Below are 12,551 nucleotides of genomic sequence, written 5' to 3' on the forward strand. Positions count from 1 at the left end.
AGTCTGCTTTCACTAGAAACTTTTGTGCAACATTTCTCGGCGTGTATACGGTGTAATTACAAATATTTTGGATTAACCTTCAAACAAATTAAATCTTCTACAACTATGGTTATAATGCATTGTGAACGAAATTGCACTAAAAAAATTTAGGCGAAACCACAGACGTATCTGACTTTTTGCAATTTCTTGACATTTTTGCAGATTTTTCACAGCTTCGTATCTCAGTAGCTGTTCTGAATTTCCCAACATCTTATATATGAAACTTGCAGGAAATTTAATGCACTTTAAAACTGATAATGGCATATTTTTGTCTAAATGGCACTGGAAGCTAGTTACTGAAGAAAAACTGTACAAAGTGCCATTTCTTAGCGGTTTCTTTTCAAGATGTCGGATAACACACACGGGGAAGGTGGTCTGAAACTTGGGTTTTTCGTGAGCGGGGTAACACAGACATCATACCCGAAAATCAAAATTACTCCACCTTTCACAATCCAAAATGCTTTGCCTACTTGGTTACTGGTTGTGACAGCATCATCTTCTGTCACATGGCTCGTGCTTTTGGTTCTCGACTAAACCTTACATCTACTAGATGTCGACAATTCCGCTACTGATGACAGTTTTCTTCGTCTTGAAATGTGGAGTGCAAGTACGGCATTGACCACTACACTCGTGGAAAACACCGTTCTTTCCCGTCATATGTATTTGCAGCATTTTTGATGGCTATGATTTGTCCTGTAAAGAAGTGTGTTTCACTCTCAAATGTATTTGATACATGTCTAAATGTGCAAGTTCGCGTGTTTGATAAATCTTTGGTGGCTGGTTATGTTACTGTCAGTGAAATAACCACCAACCATTCCCCACACCCAAAATTTTGTGGTAAATTTTAAGAGCACAGTACCCGTAACTTACTTTTTTGCTCCAGAGACTGTTCACAAGTGTTCACTGCCAGGACGACGAATGTACATTTCTTGATTTTTCAACTATCCATCATTTTAACTCGGGCAATGTGGGCTGTGTTGCAAAAGTTGTGGCGACTCAACTTTGTGAATTAACTAAGGGCAGAACAACAGAGGCCTGTAAAGTGCACCTCAAGTCAGCATAGGTAGGCACTGTTGTGAGGAAGCAGTCGAGACATCTGACCGAACAGAGCAGCGTGTTGACAGTCAGCACCGTCCAGACGGTGGGTATCGCCGGAGGCAGGGGCCCAAACTTTGTGGCAACTAGCAACGAGGTCGACGCAGTCCAGGACGGACAGCAGCTGACACATCGCAGCAGCACCTGCCAGTGTCCGAGGCTTGGAGCCTGACCTTAGCAACAGCAGCAACGCACGACAGGGTCACTGCAGTCCAGGAGGGACAGTGGCAGACACATTGCAACGTGCAGCTCAAAGCAGCCAGTGCAACTCGCCCCAGCACTATGCAGCACTGAGCTACATTAAGAGTTAGGATAACTTGTGTAGATTAATTGGTCTGATCGAAATGGCTCGTACTAGTGATGAAAGCTAGACGTGAGGTTAAGGTTGCAAGTAAAGGAAAGAACAGGTACTTGGGATGAAGTGAAATTTGTCCTCTAAGGGAACTACTTTAGCAAGAGAAAAATCGACTGCTACACTTTTAAGATGTTCCGAGTGAGGCAAGGGAAACCAACTGCAAAACGAGCGAATAGGACTGATGACATACGAAGGAACTTTAGAGAAGCTGTAGACAGAGTGACTAGCTGGTGAAGTCTAAAGGGGGCAGTCGAGTTAGTTTACTCCTTGGGCAGAGAAGAGTGCAACCACGGAGGTTTGCATGGAATATGGTAATATATTCCATATACCAGGTGACAGCTTGTCATATACACCCGTGGTAAAGCACTAAATTCCGATAGTGCCAGAACATCCAAGGGAGGAAGTGAACGCTAGACCGAAACGGATTCCAGAAGCGCAAAAGGACATTTTAAAAGAGCAAACAGAGCAAATACTGAAAGGCGGAATAATTCTCGACAGCAAGAGATCTTGTAACGCATCGTTATTGTTGATTTCGAAAAAAGATAGACGCCAGTGGCACAAAGAAGTGGAGAGTAGTTGTGGACTACAACAAATTTAACGATATTACTGTAGGCAATGCATTTCCACTACCATATATCTCCATTATTTCGGACCAACTAGGACAAGAAAACTACTTCAACACTTTATTGGCAAGCAGATACCACCAAATATTGACGGACAAGAAGGATAGAAAACAACTGTGTTCTGTTCGAATTATCAGCATACGAGTATAAGATAGTGCCAATGGGACTGAAAGGATCTCCAGGACGTTTCCAGCTGCTAATGAACACAGTATTGGCAGGTCTGCAAGGAGTTAAATGTTTTGTTTATCTGTATCATATCGCGTGTTATGGCAAAAAAAAAAACTGCACGAGCATAATCAGAAGCTCTGTGAAATTTTTGACAGGTTTCGAGTGCATAATTTTGAAAGCTGCAACCAGAAAAGTGGGAGTTATCAAGGAAAGAAGTGCTCTTGTTAGACCATTGTATTACGGACAAGGGACATAGTGAAAGTGAAGGTAAAGTTCTTGCCTCAGCCAAGAACAATAAAAGAATTAAAAGCGTTTCTAGACTTATTCGCGTACTACCAGAAATTTATTGCTAAATTTACCAAAACTGTGAGGCCATTTACGAGCTATTAAAGAAAAGAGTATATATGAATCGGACAAACGACAAAACAAGGTACTCGAGGAACAGAAGGAGCAATTGATTAGTCCAACACACTAGTGTTTCAGTATCCAAACTGAAGCCATTCGTTGTGAAGACTGTTGCGAGTAATGCCACTTTGGAGGCAGCTTTGTTGCAAGGCAAGAAAATTGGCAAAGACCTGCCCATTGCAAATGCATTCAAATCATTGAACATGGCGGAATAAAACTATAGTAACAAATAGAAAGAATTTTTCACTATAGCATATACAATGAAGCACTTCCGACCATACATGTATGGATGAAGGTTTACAGTCGTTAACAGACCGCGAGCTGTTAATACCGACTTTTAGTGTGAAAGATAGAGAGATCGAAACTCCTGAAGTGGAGACTGAAGCTTGAAGGGTTATACTGAACTGCGGATGCTCTTAGTAGAATATGGCCCACAGAACAGGTACAAAGACGAGAAAGAATTGGTTTGCAAAAATAGTAATGCAAAGAGAGGAGAACTCTGTAGTGGAAGCAACTGGGGAAAGGAATCCCATGAGTGTGTGAAAAGCACAAGTAACGCCATAGGTAGGAAGGGAAACATAACGAAGAAAAATTAGTCCCGAAGGAAAGCAGACTATATTAACAGAGTTCCGTGATACTCCACTAGGAGAACACAAAGGTATGCGTAGGAGTTTCGAGATAACAGCCAGTCATATAAGCAGTAGAGCTGAATGAAGTTTCATGTTGAGGACTATGAACGGAAGTGGCCGTCGTGTCAGAGGAATAAGTATACACAAGAAAAAACAAGAATGCCTTTAGAAATCACTGACACACCTGAGACAGTGTTTAGGCAGTGTTCAATGGGCACAGGTGGTCCACCAAATGTACAAAGTACAGGTAAGAGATAACTTAACTTTTCAGGATGATTTAAATAAATTTAAAAGTTCCGATAGAAAGACACAGTAGCTGAAGCGTGGAACATATAGTACGAAAAGCAAACATACCAGGAATACTGCAACGGAAAGCAAAGCAGTAAGTTACGATTTTGAATCATATGTGAATAAGATCAAGAATGCAGGAAGCACACAGAATAGTGCAGGAGATGACAGTGAAGAATAAGAGAACAATTAATCAACAATATGATACTAACACAGAACCCACAGGAATTTAAGATCGATGGCAAAGAGTTGCTCTTCGATGAGTTAATATGACGAGGCAGAACTAAAAATCTAGATTCACAGTGGCTGATTATTATTATTATTATTATTATTATTATTATTATTTAGGGCGGAGGGTGCTTAACACCAAGGTCATCAGCGCCCTTGCGTTAATGTTATACCGAAGAAGATTAACAATCTATGGAAGAACATCAATAAACTGGAAAACTACGTTTGAGCGCACCACAGGAAACGTAAAACAACCCCAAGAAAGTGAGACACAGCGGGATAACTAAATAAAATCATGAATAAAATATCTGTAGAGATGCTGTTAAAAAGGGACAAATAACCGTGGTTGGATGACGACTTAGAAATAATACGTGACCCAGCCACTCTGACACATTAAGATCTCACACCCAGTATTTTGGGAAGAATTCCGGAAACACCACAAATTTTAAGACTCGAACAACACTCCCCTCGTTATCAGTTAAAACAGAGGGAAGATCCTGTGGTAGACCCTGTTCGACCCGGGTCGTCATAGAAAACACACTCAGTTAAAAGATGTACTGACAGCTGTGTCCCGCATCTCTGACATACTGGGGGCTCCTCCCGACGTAAGAGGAAGCCATGTGTCAATGGAAGATGTCCCACTCTAAGCCGAGTAAGGGCTACTTCTTCACACCAGCGCGAGCGGTAGGAGGTGATCTATGGTCGCACTGAAGTCTTGATGGAACATAGTTTATTATTCCTGACTTCCAGCCACTGGGACTCCCACCAACATATGGCCTTCCTGGCCACAAATGAAGCGACGGCCCTCAGAGGGACTGAACAGCGGGCAGGAGGAGGAAGGGAGAAAGCCTCCTTAGCAGCAGCAGCAGCAGCAAGTTCGTTTCCCTGGATGCCTATGTGTCCTGGAAACCCAGCAAAAAATGATTTCCTTGTTTTGCCTTTGCAAGAGGAGGAGAGCGTCCTGCACTTGTTGCACCATCCGATCTACTGGGTATATCTAACAGCCAGAAGGGCACTTTGAGGATCGGAGCAGATGATAAATTTTTTGTCCCAACGCCGTCTCATCTGCTCCATTGCCCTCAGGATAGCAAACAGTTCCACGTAATAAACTGAAAACTGCTCTGGGAACCCTATCCTGAGTGCAATGTCGGGGAACACGACAGAACAACCGAAAACACCTCCCTGCCATCCGTGCAGACGGTAATAAAATCTGGGTGGCTCCGTAAAATTTCATTAAATTTAATTTTAAAAACATTGTCTGTGGTACAATGCTTCTTGTAAGCAATCAGTTCTAAAAGCAATCTGGGCCTTGGTAGTAGCCAGGGGGAGCCCCTACTCCACTCCTGGCTTAGGAAATTAATGCCTGCCCCCCCCCCCCCCCTCCCACCAGTAATAATTCAAGGCTCTCCATTGCACGGATCCCAAATGGCCGTGTTGCTTGTGGTCGATGATCGAACAGCCGTTCCAGCGGCGGCTGAACAACGTAACTGGATGCTGGCGATTTGGAACGGACCATGACCTATATGCTTCGTGTATCATGAGAAGACGACGTCAAATAGACAGCGGAGGCTCACCAGCCTCCGCACACAACCTAACAACAGGGCTCGTGCGATAGGCCCCTGTCGACAGCCTAATACCCTCGTGATGAACTACACCCAGCATTTTAAGGTATGAAGGGCGTGCTGACCCATAAATCTGGCATCCGTATTCAAGCCGGAGCCACACAAAAGCCTTATGAAGTTGGAGCAGACGCGCTCTGTCGGCCTTGACACAAATTGAGGAAGGAGGATGTGGAATATACAAAGACAGCACATGAGACGCTGGAACTGCTCCTCAAAACTCACTTTCCTCAATATGTTCTGCCAGACAACACAAACCAGAATGTAATCCCGGAGAGAAAATGGTTCTCAGGCACTCGAAGAGAGGACTGGGAATCGGCCAAGGAGTGTGTGAAGTTTAATAAAATCCAATGGGCGCTGGGAACATTCCAACCGTTCAAGTCACCTGGCTCAGATGGAATTTTTCCAGCTCTCCTGCAACAGGCAGGAGAAAAGCTCATAGGAGTCCTATGCAGGCTATTCAGGGTTAGCTTAGCAGTAGGAATCATTCCCAATGCTTGGAGGGCACTGAAAGTTGTCTTCATTCCAAAGCCATGGAGAACTGATCATACCAAGGCTAAGGATATGAGACCAATCAGTCTGTCATCCTTAATTCTCAAAACATTGGAAAAACTCGTTAATGTATATGTTTGGGAGAGGAGGCTAAGTAGGGCCCCTCTACATTCAAACCAACAGACGTATCAACCAGGTAAACCATGTGAGACAGCTCTCCACCAACTCGTTGGGAAGGTGGATAAAGCACTTCACTTCCAAGAAATAGCCCTCTGCATCTTCCTGGATATCGGGGGGCTTTCAGTAACTAGACCTTCACTTCCATGGTAAAGGCAGCAAAGGTGCATGACCTGGGGACCACTATATGCAGGTCGACCACGGCCATACTTATTGGAAGGAAAGTAGAGGCTACCATGATGAATGAAAAGATGGTAATTACCACCACAAGAGGCTGCCCACCAGTAGTAGTTTTGTCCCCTCTATTGTGGAATCTAGTAGTGAATGAACCCATTGAGGAATTAAATTCCAGACAATGATTCTGCCAACGATATGCAGATGACCTTGTCATAGTAATACTTGGAAAATTTACTGATACAGTTAGTAATATGGCACAAGGAGGTTTGGAAAGGGGCAAAATTGGTGCATTAAACAGGATCTGAGGGTTAATCCTAAGAAGACTGAAATTACAATGAAATGAATACCCCTAGCTGCATACAGGCGTTGATATAAGTCAACGGGGACAGTTGAAAATGTGTGCCCTGACCGGGACTTGAACCTGGGATCTCCTGCTTACATGGCAGACACACTATCCATCTGAGCCACCGAGGACTGCAATCACACTATTCTCTGTGTCCTTGGTGGCTCAGATGGATACAGTGTCTGCCATGTAAGCAGGAGATCCCAGGTTCGAGTCCCAGTCAGGGCACACATTTTCAACTGTCCCCATTGACTTATATCAACGCCTGTATGCAGCTAGCGGTATTCATTTCATTGTAATTTCATTCTAACAAGCTGCATGGTCACCGATGGTATCTGTTCTTTTGGACATTTTCATATACCTAAGAAGCCTGTTGTGGTGCCATTTACGAAGAGACATATTCAACACTCAAGCTGGAATCTAAAGCTCTTCGATGAAACTCTACCTATGAAGGGGATAATGAAATATCTAGGGGAAACCTTAGATGAGAAGCTAACGTGGACCCCTCACATTAACAGTAATCTGCTCCAAGGCAAAAAGTACTCTAGTGAGTACTGGAAGGGCTTGTGGCAAAAACTGGGGCCTAAGCCCCAGGAGTATGCACTGGCTATACACCACAGTGGCCAGACCTAGGATTTCCTACAGGACCGTAGTGTGGTGGAAGAAGGTAGAACAGTGGGTTGCAGCTAAGGAGCTTGCTAAGGTGCAGAGACTGGCCTGCTGAGACATAACTGGCAGAATTAGCAGTACACCAATTGTTGGAATGGAAGCCATGCAGGACATGCCTCCACTACACCTTTAGGTCAAGATGGAGGCAGCAGCTGGGGCGCACAGACTGTCTCACATTGGGATATCCAGAATCACACACTAACATAGTGAGTGAGGTAAATACAGGAATGGCTGGGGAAATGCCTGCTGATTATATAACAACTCCCAACTGCTGCGACAAGCTTTACAATATATTAATTGGAAGCAGGGAGCAGTGGGAAAAACAGTTCAACATGTTATGGGGGACATCGTTTGGTTCACTGATGGGTTGAAAATAGACCAAGGCATTGGGACAGGGGTGTAAGGGGTTCAGCCAAGACTGGAAGGCATAATCTCTCTAAGAAAACTGGCGTCTGTGTTCCAAGCTGAAATTACTGCTATCAGCGCATGTGTGGAGGAGAATATGCGTAGGTGCTACAAGGATCATAGCATCTACAACAATTAAGACAGCCAGGCAGCCCTGAAATCATTGGCAGCTCCTGCAACAAGATCTCCGCTTACTCTCCCAACTTATTCTGCCGCATTTGCATGCGCCATTCGAAAGTTTGCAAGATTCGAACCTGTAAGGCATCAATTGAATCTGTGCATAGCTGTCCTCCTGTGCCCGACTACAAAACGACACTCATTGTTCCACCAAGGGACAGGTCGCCTCCTAGGCACTTCCACAGACTTTGGGATGGATGCATCAGTGGCATGGTGAATCATAGCTGTAATGTGATCCACCCAGTCCTGGACGCCGTCACATTGCTTGAAAACAGATAACTGCCTGTAAAGCATCCAGTTAGCCTTCTTGAATTACCATCTTGGTGGCTTTCTTTCAAGATCTGCTCCATCAGGCAGATGGATCCAGATAGGGAAATGGTCACTACCATCATCCACTGCCCACTGAGCAGTGTCCTCAAGAGCAGGCTAGCAGAAGGAGAGGCCTATGGTGGTAGACGATCCTGTAGCAGTGCTAAAATGTGTTAGCAGGATGAGATCTGTTGTGTGCAGTAGATCCTCAAGTGCCCAACCCTTGGGACAAGTAGTGTAAGAACCCCATAGTGCACTGTGTGCATTGAAATCCCCCAAAAGGAGAAAGGTGTCAGGAAGTTCATCTAGAAGATGAGTGGGGACCCCGCTGTCAAAAGGCTCATGAGGTGGTAGGTACAAAGAGCGCACACAGGTGAAGTCCACATGGGACACTATTTGAACAGCAACAGTTTGTAGTGTTGTTGCAAAAGGAACAGTTGAGGTGTGAAGAGTGTCCTTTACAAACACTGCAACCTCATCTTTTGCCCTATCACCAGTAAGGTCGTCTTTTCTGTAAAGGTGATAGCCTCCATGTACAGGCGTCTGCCCTGTACAAGGAGTCTCAATTCCTCCAGATGAGTCCTGTATCCATTGATATTCCATTGGAGTATGGGAGCCATTTCATTTTGTTTACCCTTGTCTTTGCGCCGAGGTGGTGAGGCGCTTGGAGAGCGAGGCGGAGTGGTGGGGCTGAGTGGGTCTGGTGATGAAGCATCAAAATTCATGATGTCCTCATCAGTCAGACATTCCAGAATGACGTCTGATGGCACCCAGGTCAGCTTTTGTCCTGAATGTTGAGTTCCTCTCCCTGTTCCCTCTCCCAGCAAGGATGAGGGGGAAAGGGGGGGGGGGGGGGGCAGCGAGAGCCATCTTTCTTTGAAGAAAGTTGGCGTTGAGATGAGAGGCACTCTGCTTTTGGGGTGCCTTTGGGCTGCACACTGCGGAAGAATTATTGGTTTCTTCCATCGTTGCTGCCTGGACTGCGATGTGTTCCACTTGGCTTTGGCACATACAGGTGCAAATACAGGTGCTAGTGGTAGATAATGGTAAACTGGACGTCATCTGAGTGAAGCGTCGACCTTAATGACAGGTTTCTGCACCAAGGAAGCATAAGAAGTGGCAAAGACAGGGGGTTTCATTGCCTGATAGACCTTTTTGGCTTCTGCGTAAGGGATCCATTTGGTCACTTTGATTTCCTGAATTTTGCGTTCCTCTGCAAAAACAAGGCAGGCTTGGCTCCTGACTGGGTGGCTCCCAGAGCAGTTAATGCAGACTGCTGGAGATTGACAGTCAGTCCCAGCTTCATGGGCTGTCTTTCCACTCTTCCACCAAGTCGCTCTGCCTCTGCAGCTCAGCATTGTATGGCCAAAATGCCTGCACTTGAAGCATCACATAGGGTTAGGTACATAGGGCCGAACCCTAGGTCGGAGGAAACCTGCCATGATGTGTTCAGGTAGTGTTGGAGAATTGGTCACAATAAAAGTGGCAGTCTTCCCACTCTCTCCAGTGTTCTTACGCGTCCTTTGTTCCACATCTATGATCCCCTGTGGTGCCCAATCTAGTCTGAGTTCAGTAACGTCTATGTCCATAACATCACGGCAGGTTATCACACCTTTGCTGGAGTTAAGGAAGTTATGCAACTCAACAATGATGATGTACTCACCCAATTTCTGTGACTTCTTAAGGAGTTCCACCTGCTTTGCCCAGTTAGTCTCGACAAGCAAGGAAGCTTTTTTCAAACGTCCCCTCCTTCCTCTTGATCACTACAAAGACACTGATTCATGACTCCTTGAGCCCAGTTACTGACAACAAGTTGATTATCAGGAGGACTAGCCCCCTCATTCTTTTTGATGAATTGGTGTGAGAACTCCCAAGCAGTACACCCTTCCCACTGGGAGGAGAAGAAGAAGAATTCAAAGGTTCCAAATTGGTCCCACAAGCAGGGAAGTAAGGGTCCACTCAGACAGATCTCTGCGTACCTGAGTAAGTCTTATACAATTGAGGTGTGGCAGGTTCCCCAGAGGTTGCCCGTTAATGACTGTTCCACTATATAAGTTTATACCATCCTCGCGATCCAGGCAGTGAAGCCAAGAGACAGACAACGTTCTGCCGTCACACTGCACGATGGTCACTGAAACATGCCCAGAGCTTAGGGGGCAGGGGACTGGCAGCACTTCCAATCCCCAGCTCAGGAACCCCGGGGTCGCCAAGCCCGTACTCAGCAAACAAATGCAGAGCCCCTGAGGACTTCATAGTGGCGAGGAGCCTTATGAAGTAGTAAGGGTTTGTACTCAGAATGTAATAATAAAGATTAAATGAAACATAGGTGCATGCAAAAATACTGAAACAGGACTTAATTTCAGGTATGGCACATGCATGAAGAATGTTTCAATACTACTACTACTACTACTACTACTCGTGGTGGTGGTGGTGGTGGTGGTGGTGGTGGTGGTGGTAGTAGTAGTAGTAGTAGTAGTAGGAGCAGCAGCAACAGCAGTAGGAGGAGGGCTATATTATGATAATTTAGTGGAAATTGAGGTGTACTGTATTAATCGAAGAATTGCAACATGTGTAAATTTAGATGCTATAACAGATTGATTTCAGAATGTTGAAAGGTATGGAAAATTAGCAGTGCAGAGAAAGAACTGAAGGTGGGATTGAGTGTCACCTGTTAGACTAACAATTAACATGACAGAGAGAAGAAGTCACAAGGCTACAGAAATTAGTGTAGTGGCTAACAATGCACAAGAGAGGTGTCCAACTTTGTTGGGTAGGTAAGTAGAATATTATTTGGAATGTTAGATGAAGTTGATCCTATGTATTATAAGAAAAGCACAGACTATGGAAAGAAACTCAGAAGGCCTCTTAAGCTTAACTAAGGAACAAGTGGCAGTAACAATAGCGACACTGTCTATAGTCAATAGGGCAGCAAGACCAATAACGAAAAATGAAAACATCTTAAAATCAGGAATGGAAAGACTGGAAAGGTTCTTTAAGTCATACGTTAAGGAAACGGACATGAGATTTAAAAGGGTAGCAACATTTGTAACAATATGCAAACAGGTGTTGCAAATGTGTGATGTATTCAGGGCAATAGAAGCAGAATATGAACAAATGATAAATGTGATTGTTACTGCACCTAAGGGCATATTGTAGTCACACATAATAAACACCATTCAAATTTTAAAATTTCTCAGTTTAATAAGAGGTGAATAAATGACGTGAAGTTTCCTGTTCCTCTAGCCTAATCATCAGCATACCTTTTGTTAAAGTTCATTGCTGTAGGTGTATTCCTAGCCAGAAGCACATTAGATTAAGCAATAACTGCTGCTTTAGTTGACAATATGTTTAGATTAAGCAAGAACTGCTGCTTTAGTTGACAATATGTTTAATTTGTATAAAATATTTCCATTACGAAAAGAGATTCCTTAGTCAAGGGGAAAGTACATATCCACGCAGCCTGAGAGTGACTTTTTGTTAACTGATGAAGCGAACAGACAGTATGCAAAGCTGTCAGCTGAACAACTAAATTATAAGGAATTAAGTAAGAACAGGTGGCTGTGCAGGCAAACATCTGCACTACTCTCAACATTTGATCGTGGATAGTGTGAAGCAAAACCGCTTCAACCAGTCAATAAAATTTCTAACTACATTTGTTTGGATGGCCATCTTCTGCAGCAGCTGTTAAAATCTGTTGTTATTGGATTTCTGTCTTGAGCTTACTGCCATTTAATTAGAGAGAACTGCATCAGATGTGTTTCATTTTATTTACAAAGCATGTTGCATGTTCCATGGTTATTCTGCAAATTGGATACATGTGACGAAAGATACATGGGTTAAACCAGATACAATGAACATGTAAGAGCAAGGGAGTATAAGAAAGTACATAAAGCGTTTGACTTTTGCAGAACACTTACACCAACACCAACATAAAATTACCACCAGAGACACAGACATGGGAATCATAAGGATAAACAACATAAAACACCACCTCCCTTTACAAGAAAAGTACCACATTCAAAAAACATAACAGAAAAGAAATAACTCAAAAATCATCAGGCTAACCTGGCTAACCACACACTCTTTAAACTGATGAACCACTTAATATAACATTAAATATACATATATAACCACAGACTCAATTTACCACTACCATCTCCTCACAGGTTCTGTCCTATGATCACCATCCACACCCCCATCCAAAAAAAAAGGGTAGTTTCACTCACAGGTTGGCAACATTCACAACCTGTATGAAAACAAACAAACAGACAAACACTGGGTAATACTGTGCACAGAGTGACACACACACACACACACACACACACACACACACACACACACACACACACACAA

At 43.9% G+C, this 12,551-nt stretch overlaps 1 protein-coding gene across 3 annotated transcripts in view; it reads right to left on the bottom strand.

The window, feature by feature from the left end:
- Positions 1 to 12,551, bottom strand: part of LOC124721879 (kelch-like protein 5) — a 325,469-nt gene that overhangs the window by 207,716 nt on the left and 105,202 nt on the right. Inside the window, exon 3 of one of the 3 annotated variants that reach the window (XM_047247028.1) lies at positions 12,346 to 12,444. The exons of the other annotated variants lie outside the window; for them this stretch is intronic. The gene's annotated coding sequence lies outside the window, so the exon portion shown is untranslated. The remainder of the gene's footprint in view (positions 1 to 12,345; positions 12,445 to 12,551) is intronic. 3 annotated transcript variants of the gene reach the window in all.

The sequence above is a fragment of the Schistocerca piceifrons genome, chromosome X (assembly GCF_021461385.2).
Source record: "Schistocerca piceifrons isolate TAMUIC-IGC-003096 chromosome X, iqSchPice1.1, whole genome shotgun sequence".
Taxonomy (NCBI): Eukaryota; Metazoa; Arthropoda; class Insecta; order Orthoptera; family Acrididae; genus Schistocerca; species Schistocerca piceifrons.